Below are 11,204 nucleotides of genomic sequence, written 5' to 3' on the forward strand. Positions count from 1 at the left end.
CTGATGCCAAACACTCTGCTCAGCTGTGATAATAGAAGACATTGCATTGATAGCTAATAAACCAGGATCCAAGAGAAAGAGAAAGGGGGGTGATAGTTATACTTAATAACATGGAGTTGATAGGCAATAAATAAGACAAGCTCGGTTGAGATATGGAGCTAAAGATTTTGTTTGGAAAGAGGTCAAGAAAGAAAACTGGAAGAAAAATTGGAAGAAACATGGAAATACCCCATTTCTTAAAAGAATTTCATTGTAAAAGAGAGCAAAGGTGCTGAAAAAGAACTAAGTAGAAAGGAAAGGGAAGCCTAAAACAAAAATCTCTAGAAATAGAAGCAAGAGCAATATGTTTATGTGCTGTGGAAATCATCTAGTCGAGACAAATACACATAGCACCGGAGAGGGAAGATTTGCTGGGACCTTGTCTAAAGTAGTGGGAGAAGAATAGAATCCTGTATGCAAGTACCAAATTAGCTTTTCTAAAACTACACCAAGAGAACCCACGTAAAAGAGAACTAATGTTAGGTTAATACATCTTTGGGCAAAGGTGGAAGCTCCTCAAAAGGCCCTCTGTGTGGGCTGTTCTTCTTAGTGAAGTAGAGGTCCTGCTTGTCAATTGAGGCTAAGGAGAAGAAAAAGTGCTGGGGTTTGAAGAGAAAAGTTGTATAATAGTCAGACCAAGCCTATGAGGGAACAAGGAAGATGCCTCATGATTACCACTAAACCTAAGGAAACAGAGGTCAGCTACCCTCTGTTTAAGGTTTAAACCTTAAGGAGAGCATAGCATGACTTTGTATTTTTTTTCTCCAATTGCATTTGATTAAAAGTGGAGATGTGCAGAGTAATTTAACAACAGTTGTGCTGTTCCCAAACGAACACAGTGACGCATCAGAGACCACGGGGTGAATGGTGTTCACAGGCAGCGATTCTCCATTGATAGGAAATCTTTAGAAACTCACACCAACTTAAAACCAAGATATGTTTTAAGCATTTCTTATCTCCACCATTAATAAGTTTTATAGTGTTCCTTGACAGCACAGGGAAAAGCAAAAAGGTTCGTGTGAATCTTTTTATTCTTCAGTTCTACAAAAGCCGCTTGTAATTTCTGCTAGCCTTTAAATTGTATCATTAGAAAATCAGGGTCTTCCATTATCAATAGATATATTGTGTGTGATAGGGGATGCTCCATAATAGCAGAAAGTTTAAAAAAACTTAAAATCTAACAGCCAGTAATATTAAATTATCCCTGAGTGCACACTGTTTAGTTCCTCATTATCTTAATTGTTTTCCAGTAAAAGTGAAATGTGCAATATGCAAATTAAATAATATTATGTGTCAGAGTTTGAAAGAAATATTCATTTAGCATCAGAAGAGAGATTTTTTTCCCAGGAAATCTTGTTCATTTATTTTGTGAGAATTTTTGTTTGTCGTTATTTGTTCAAAACATAATACAATTGTGAGACCCAGTGCCTGCTGGCAAAGTTGGAATAGCTGTCAGCAGGAAATGGCAAACTAATAATAAGTGCTGGTAAAATATTTATATTATAGTTTACTGGGAAGCTGAATGTAGTTTTGTATTTCATTAGTGCTTGAGGCAGTACATAGTAGCATATTTGTGCTCCAAAATAAGTGGATAGAATTCTAAATACTATGGTAACTTCTCTTTCAGTTATCTGCTGGGGAGACTAGAATTAATAATAATAAACCCTTTTAGTAGCTGAAATATAAGAAATTTTAAACAAGGTCCATAGGGCAGTAATTAGCACCATCTCACACTTAGTGTTATTGGACACTAGGCTGCTGGATCAACCACTTCTGTATGTGGCCTAGTAATTTAGCTCCAGCTCATAATTTTCAATAGCAGAGCTATTCACCAGAGAGGGGTGGTCAGAAGTATGGCGATGTTCAAGTACAGCACTGTGTTTATGTACTCCCCAAAGTGTATCAAAGCTCAGATCCAGAGAAAGAAAAGAAAAGTCAAACAAAACAAGCATTAGACTGCGTAAAATAAGGTATGGACAAGGCAGACAGGTGAGGCATTGTTTAGGTGGCTGAGGTAGATCAATATCTATTCTTGCAAGCCAGGAATCCTGCCTGCTTTCCTCGGGAGCTGTGCAGATCATCTTACGGCTTGCAGACAGACTGTCGCCTAGCGCCAACTGACAGACAACCTATTTCACCCTGTAAAAACCATACCCATCCTCTCTGTCTTTGTGATTCACTGGGGGGGGGGGGGGGGGGGAGAGAACGTATAACTGCCAACATAAAATCATACCGGATTGGCCTCTCTGTGTTCCTATCCCTCTTCATTAGCTCAGTTTTAAAAGATTCGCTCCTAATTTCTCTTTCATCTCTGATTTTAAACTACTCAATAAAGTGTAAGCGGATTATGACGACAGTTGTGTGGGGTGGTGGCGGTGGTGTGTGTGTGTGTGTGTGTGTGTGTGTGAGTGCGCGCACACACACGCGCTTGATCAGGTTTAATGGAAAGGTGACCAAGTTTGTTCAAAAAAGAAATAAACATATGACACACAATCATCTTTAAATAAATATCAACCAGTATCAATATTCCTCTCATATTAGTTTTACCTAATAGAAGGATTTACATAGAAGAAATTAGAGTTAAGGAATCATGTTTATAACTGTAATCCTGAAACAGAGATATAATAGTTCAGCCATGCTGAGAGAACTCAAGTGTGCTGCTCAGAGTTGAACTTGAACTCAGAAAGTCTGGCAGCTACATTTTGGGCAGAGAAATGTGGATTCACCTTGTTCTAATAAACTACAACTTCTTACCTAACTTTAAATAATATTTTGTGTTTCCTGTACTGCTTTAATCCCAGTGGGAAAATCAAACTTAGAAATATTTTTGGCAAAATAATATTATACTTTGGCTATATGGAAAATAATCAGATAATAAACCTGCATTTTAGCTTTAACTATTTAAGATTATGCAGATTTCCCTTCAAAATAATTACTTGGATATTTTATATTTACATATATCGTTTGTTACCATTTATTTTACAACTTTAGAAAGTCAGGATAGTAATTTCTACAAGTATAAAAATGATAATAATTAATATAGCAAAGAACTGTGTAAAAGAAAGGTTGAAATAAAAGTCATTTAATGAAGCAAAAAGGAAGGAAGGAAGAAAGGAAGGAAGGAAGGAAGGAAGGAAGAAGAAAGCTTACTCGAAAACCATATAATTCTCTTAATTTTGATTTAATGTTACTGTTGAGTTTGACATTTGCTAAGGCTAAAAGTTTTTTAATTATTTATACTATAAATGCAAAGTTTTTTATATTTTCACATCAAATTCATCCTTTTGTAATTTGCCTTCTCTGAGTTGACCAATAAAAGCAATAAAAAAATTTAATGAAATACTGAAAATACTAATCACCAAGGCTGGGGTATTTTAGTTATTATAGAATTTTGCCTTAATCTTCAAGGGTCATATTTTGTAAACTGTAAGGTATCATATCTCTTAACAATGAAAATATACCTTTTCTTCAGGATGACAGTTCTCTGTTTACCTCTTTATGGTGGAAGGAATCTCAGTCAACTTGAGATGTTTACTATGTAAGTCCTCCTATCTTTTGAACTGGTAATTCTGAAATACTGTGTGTTAAATAAATGGCGTGTTCAAGTAAACAACTCCTTCACTTTAACTAAGAAAAAATATGATTGTCAACTTAATAGCAAACCATATGACTATCGTGAATAAAGTACATTTTAGCTCATCAAGAAAATATGATTATACTAATTTTAAACAGAGACACAGAATTAGAAGGAAAACAAAATATTTAAATTATTGATTTTGAATTATCAATAATAGTTTTCTTTTAAGGTTTAAAAATAATATAATGCTATTTTTAATATATTAGCTTAAATTAAAACTTTTTTCTTTAAACAACTAATCTACAAATAAAGCTCAGTTTAAAAATCAATGAACACTGATTGGAGTGATGGCTCAGTGGGTAAATGTGTTTTTCTGCCATATAAGCCTGACCTGAGTTCAAATCGCCCAAGCCCACACAAAAGTCAGACAGGATATACACACACACCACAAGCATTCCTAATCTCAGGACACCTGTGGGGAAACGGTAAGCCAGAGGGAAATCACCAGAAGCTCCTTCTCCAGCCAGGGTAAACCACCATGAACCAGAAAAGGACCCTGTTTCAAAAAAGGTGGAATGTGAGAACCACTTACCAAGTGTTGTCCTGTGACCTCCACATAACTACGGTAGCATGACCATACCCACACTCACATTCTTCAGTGAGCACATGTGTGTACATAGTATGCACACACATGCATGCATAATCAGCACCTTACTGTGATAATAAAAGCTTATCTTAAATATAAACCATTGTAAGCTAACTAGGAGAATCACTTATACTTTTAAATTAACAATTCTAAAGGACGATTGCTCAGATCTAAGAAGAAACTGTGGTGATGGAGTTGAATAATTAAACATGCTATAATGTTACAAGCTTGTATGTCTAATATAGGTATATTCAACTAGGTAACATACATGACTGTTTGAAAGCCAAGAATTTATTTTATCTTTAAACTTTAAAACACAGAATAATAGGTTTGTTATGATCATTCAAAAGCATTATCCCGAAGGTCAACTCATTTGTAGCTATACAAAAAAAAAAAAAAAAAAAAAAAAATCCACAAAAGTTAGAGTGTGACCTAAGAAAAACCATATGCTGTTTGCGAAAATATGAATTGTTATCCTAATTATCACTATTTGTGTTTGTTTAGTTAGATAAACAGATGAAGCATTTCTCATCCAGATGTGACAATCTCAGTGCTGTCATTTACCTTTCAAGGATCATAGAGTTTTGCTTTTAACACATTCCCCGGAGTACCTACATGTTTTCATTATGAGCCAGTAGTTGAGAAAACATGTCAGATATTAAACTCAAAATCCACCATGCAGGAAACATGCGGAAATTTAACAACTGTTTTTGGAAGAAATGACTTCAAGTCAGTTTACATAAAATCTTAAATGACTTGCCAAAAAACTTTAATTAGCATTTACATTGCATCAAACTTCAAATACTAAATGGCTTCTGCTAAACAACTTATTGTCAAATATGCGTAAAACCTGAGGCTAAAACAGTTATGTCCTATAATATAAAGAAGTTTAGGCATGAAAATGTAGATTTTGTAATGGCAATTAGGATATAAAACCATTTGTCTTTAGCACTTCAATCCCATTGATACGCACTGCCTTACAGGAAACTGCAGGCAGAAGACGTGGTGCTTGATATAATAGCTTCTTACATGGTTGTGCAGTGATGTGCACAACCACGAAGACAGCAAACATTCATGCTATCAAAGTCACAGTGACTACTGCACGTGAATGATTAAAAACATAGGGGCTTAAAACACAAAGGTTAAAAGACTTCAAACTTTTATAAAATGATTCTACTTCGCGGATTATTATTTTTCATACCAAGAAAATCACTTATTTAATATTAAAAGATAAAAAGATATACATAGTGATTGATAATTTTTTTTATTTTTTTTATTGAAAAAAAATTTTCCGCCTCCTCCCCGCCTCCCATTTCCCTCCCCCTCCTCCCGGCCCTCTCCCCCTCCCCCCACTCCTCTCCTCCTCCCTCTCCAGTCCCAAGAGCAGTCAGGGTTCCCTGCCCTGTGGAAAGTCCAAGGTCCTCCCCCCTCCATTCAGGTCTAGGAAGGTGAGCATCCAAACTAGCTAGGCTCCCACAAAGCCAGAACATGAAGTAGGATCAAAACCCCCTGCCATTGTCCTTGGCCTCTCATCAGCTCTCATTGTCCGCCATGTTCAGAGTCCGGTTTTATCCCATGCTTTTTCAGTCACAGTCCAGCTGGCCTTGGTGAGCTCCCAATAGATCAGCCCCACTGTCTCAGTGGGTGGGTGCACCCCTCGTGGTCCTGACTTCCTTGCTCATGTTCTCCCTCCTTCTGCTCCTCATTGGGACCTTGGTGATTGATAATTTTAAAAAGGGATTTATAACATAAAATGCCAAAAATAGTTCACCTTACATCTTGTATGAGTTCCTACTTAATGTCCTTTGACATCATGAACATGACATAAAAATGTTTATTTCTACTTTTTGTTGCTTTGATTTTCTGACACAGTGTCTCACTGTGTAGACTTGGCTATCTTGCACCTCGCAATGCAGACCTCAAACTCAGAGATCCACCTGATTCTGTCACCAGAGTACACCACCCCTGGATCTATTTTGCATATTTACTTATTTGTTTACTCTGTGTCAATAAACAGGTTTTTACTATGTAATCTAGGCTAGTCTCAAAGTCATGATCCTCTGGCTTCAGTGACTAGAGTGCTAATCCTGTGTGTACCACTGTATTGGTTTTAATTTCTACCTTTTAAAATCTCCCTTTTTTGACACAATTGTTCAGTTTAGTATTATATGTCAACAATTATAGGGCTGATACATTCAAGATTATTTACTTTTTGATGTTTGTTTAATAAAGGTAGAGATTAAGCTGACACAAAAATCAAATTCACGGTGCTATTTGAACTCTAACTTTTAATTTGCAAACAGACAAATTCTAAAATATACAAATGTATTTAAAAGATGATACATATTTCATATACAAATAATTAATTAGTACAAAAATAAGTATGGACATAATGCATACTCATCTAAGAAAGTCAGTGTTAAACCAAGATAGTGGCACATACCTGTAATGCCAACTTTTGAGAGCTGTTTAAGGGTTCAAATCCACCCTAGACTACAAAAAGAGTAAGGCTAGACTAAGCTATATGAAACCTTGTCTTTAAAAAAATCAGCCTTTAACTTTACCTCGTAACTAAATAGAGACTTAAGAATGCATTGCAGTGACTATCAGAGATATTTTATTTGAGTAAGCATAGGAAGACAATCAATTCAGTCAGTTCTTCTGTGGGTTTCCTTGTCTCCTTTTCACCTCTGAAGCATGGCTTCATGTATGACTGTCTCTGATGATGTCATCAAGGTGTTCAATAACAGGAAAGTGAGCAAGTTGTCAGCTCCAAAGGAAGTGAAGAACTTGAGAAGGCAGTGCCTCTCTGCCTGAGTGAGGACAGAAACACCATCCTGAAGGAGGGCAATGAGATCCTGATAGGTGATGTTGAGCAAATTGATGACTGTTACCTATCATTGTCAAGATGCAGCCAGATAAGAACTATTGCTCTGATGTAACATGCTGACCCAGTAGAGGAAAAGGAGGACCCAGTGTTCACCTCTAGGCTTCTGGCAATAAATCCTTTGAGAACAAAATGATCTATACCAGCACCAATAATCCCATCCAAAAGAAGTAGATATGTATCAAACATGAAGTAAAAGCAACCTGCTATGAGGAGACTAAGGACCACTGCATTCTGACAGAAAAACTCAACAGTCCTGCTGTCATCTACCTGAGTGGCAAGACTTTAAGTAGATGCCTCTAATTCCTACCTGGAGCATCTAGCAGTTACCAGAGAGGCTCTTGAGTGTTGAAGATCATCACTTTCCTGACAAATTTACAATCGACTGGAGGGATCCCAGCAAGGAACAGGCAGCCCAGCTGGAACCGGAATTGTCAAATACCACCACCACCACCACCCCCACCACCCCCACCACCACCACCCCACCATCCCCACCACCACCACAATAACAACAACATGGATGGCCCTGCTCCCTCCATCCCAGGTAGTTCTGTTTTTCCCAAATTTTGATCTTCTGATTCCTTTTGGGTTTAGGCAGACAAAATCTTCTATCCCAGGCATCTAGTTGAGAAGGCGTCATATTTTTATGTCATCCCGATTCCCCATTTATCCCTCCCCACCTATCCCTTTCAATCCCATGTTGTAACGTTCCAGGCCAAATAGTGATTCTGCTTGCTTTTTAGCTTTGTGTATAAGTGGAATGTTGTGACCTCCTTGCACCAGCTGGTTATCTTCCCCTTTCCCTGATTTTGGCTACAAAACAATGAAAAAAAAAATCACCAAGGGAACTTTGGTTTTAAAAATTAAGGTAAACTAAAAAGGATAATTCATAAAATGAGATACAAAACATAAACGATAATTCATTTTCACATGTTCATATGAGAAGGCCATAAGTATAATAATTAGTTCTCACAAAATAATATCAGCATAATTGAAATACACTGAGCGGAGAGAAGCTGAGTAAATGCAGTCAGTCTCCGGAACACTGTTATTACTAAAATACGTAGTGTGAGCATCACAAGCAATTTGTTCTGTAAAAGAATACAATAAGCAAGGTATTTGACTCTGTGTGCTTGCCCATGATGAACAAAGCCTGTCATGGAAACTTTAAGAGAAGTTCTTAATTTGGATAGAACGTTCAAATATATTGCCCAGTGGATTTTAATGCTAGCAACTCTCTCACCAGGAAAGTGGAACCTGTTTTTTTAAAAAAAAAATCATATTTTGGAATATCATAGCAAAGCTAACACTGGTTGTAAAGTTTATCATCACAACAATTTTTCATAAAAAAATCTCAAATCTAAAGTTGTCAATCCACTTCTTTTTGAGTTTTTCAGTCACTTATAAATAGCAGCTAAGTATGAAGAAAAAAAATCTCTTAAAAGCATTGACTTTTACAGTTCATCCCAACAAGAAAATTGGCTATTTACTTGTTTTACATTTAATCTCCATGCTAAATCTGAAAGTGCATTCTCAATAACGACTAGAATAAAAGAACATTGGGATAATGACATGAGATGATAAAAGCAGGGGAAAAGCTCATTTGAGGATATAATCTCTTCTACATATATAAGTTTTAAGTTAAAATGACATAGGTTAAAGGCTTCAGAAAATGTTATCAAGAGGATTTGTATGAAACAAGAACTTACCAAAGAGAAAGGACGCCTTTCTAGACTACAATCACTATAGGCAAGTGCTTTCTAAGAAAGATTAATTTTTTAGCTTAGTATTTGGTATGATTTTAGCTGATTATAAAAAAGAAGACTATTCAAATGGATTGAGTTAGTGGCCACCTTCAATTTACTGGCACAACAGAAATACTAGGCATTTATTTTCCCTCTTAAATACATAACTAAAAAGCATACTGATGCCTTCCCAACAGTTAAATTTGACAAAGTGAACTTCACTGATGAAGACTTACGGAATTAAATAAGTATTTCAAAGAATTCTGAGCATGCATTCTATACATTATCCAGTGTTGATTATAAATATTTTCATGGTCCTCAAGATGGTAGAGTCATTTCTAGGTCCCTAAAGGACTGAATAGGGCTAATATGCAGTTGTTACCTGCCAATGTCTTGAGTCTGCAATCATATCCTGAATTTCTACTATCTCATTGTGACTCTGTCTTTACTTAAGCACTTAAACTATTTTTTCCACTCATTTATTTTGTGGTTTTTTTGACTTATAGTTGTTCAGCTCATAGTGCATTATACACTAGATGACGTTACTATACACGTATAACGAGTGGTAATCAGATCATAGCAATTGACATTCCATCACTTCTACCGTTATTTGTATGAATAGCATCCCAAACCCTTCTACTAGGTCTTTCAAAGCATTTGATTAATTAATTACTGTCAACCGCAGTTACACTTTGGTGTTACAGAATATTAGAGATTGTTCTCCAGTCCAACAGTCTCCATGAACATATTCCCTTCCCATTTCCTTTCCACACTCTTCCCAGCCTCTGCCAACCAATAATCTGATTATCTATCTTATCCACTCTTTGACCAATGAATTCTTAGTCTGGTACCATATCCTTGGTGTTATTGACAACCTTGCCATGAGCATGTGGGTGCAGACACTTCTTTAACTCACCACTGACCTCAGCTCCTTTAGCTATTTACCAGGAATAAGATTTGGGGATGATGTGAAAGCTCTATGACTATTTTGCCCTGCAAACCCCCTGCCATACTGGTTTTCATTCCCACCAACAGCCTGCAGTTCTCCTTTCTTTGACTCCTTATTAGAATTTTATGTTACTCTTTTTAATAAAAGACTGTTTAACTGAGGTGAAACAATATCTCATTGTTGGTTTAACTTGTATATCCTACATACACTAGGATAGGCATACTGCTACGCAGTTTGTGCAATTTGCATAATTTTATTTCCTATATGCTAATTTTAATATAATATCCTATTCTAGAGATGACGTCGGTGTGGATACTTGTTAAGGTAGTCTCATAGTAAGCTACTAAGCAGCAAATCCAGCATTTAAACGACCTTCCCCTTACAGCCATATTTTAAATGCACAATATTGCATTACAGGAAATATTTGGTCCCATCAAATTGTTATTTTCGCACTGCTAATTTACTTCAAGTACTCTCCTTCATACATAGAAGCATGTGGTTATGAATGTTTTCTATCAAAAGTGGACAGAAGTGGCTGGACCTGACAGACACAATTCTGCATCAGTCTGTAACACTGGAAACTTTACAATGACTTCTATTAATATACCAAAATGTTATCCTTTGCCCCCCTCAAATATCGATACATAGTGGAAAATATTTTACTATAGTCAAGAAATGTTTTGACTTGAAATGAAATTGTTCATTTATGACGAGCAACTTCAATGAAGAAACTTCGCTGGAAGCAGGGAACATTACTCACTTCATGGTAGCTATCACTGTATTAATTTCTGTGGTTAATGCATTTTCTGAGTGGAACTCTATTGAAATCAAGAATATTGCTTGGAAGACATGGGTTCTGAATATATTTATCATTTATGATTTTAGTGGATATTAGCAGCAAATTTAAGTCAATGAATATGAATACCCTCCTCCATCTTTGAGCCATTCTCGAATAGGTTTTTCTATGTGGCTTCTGATTTTCATTTATCTATTTCTGTGGATACTATTTCCTCAGTGTGTATGCTAATGCCTCCAATTAACTTAATTCAAATCTTGTAGCTGAAGGATTAATCTGTTATCCAAAGATTTCTTGGGATGTTTGTGCCAGTCTCTTTTGTGTTGACATTGAATTTCAGCACTCAAAAAAAAAAAAAGTCTCATCTTGGGTGTTTTTATTTAGATTTCTTGCTAATATCTCTCTGTATAAAGCTGTAAGAACTGAAAAAAATCAGCAAGTGTGGTGCTACATGCCTTTAATTCCGGCACCGGGGAGGCAGAGACTCATAGATCTCTGTGACTATTTAGTGAGTTCCAGGCCAGCCATAAATATATACACTGAGTCTCAAAAATTTAAAAACTAA

Source organism: Chionomys nivalis, chromosome 10, assembly GCF_950005125.1.
Source record: "Chionomys nivalis chromosome 10, mChiNiv1.1, whole genome shotgun sequence".
Taxonomy (NCBI): domain Eukaryota; kingdom Metazoa; phylum Chordata; class Mammalia; order Rodentia; family Cricetidae; genus Chionomys; species Chionomys nivalis.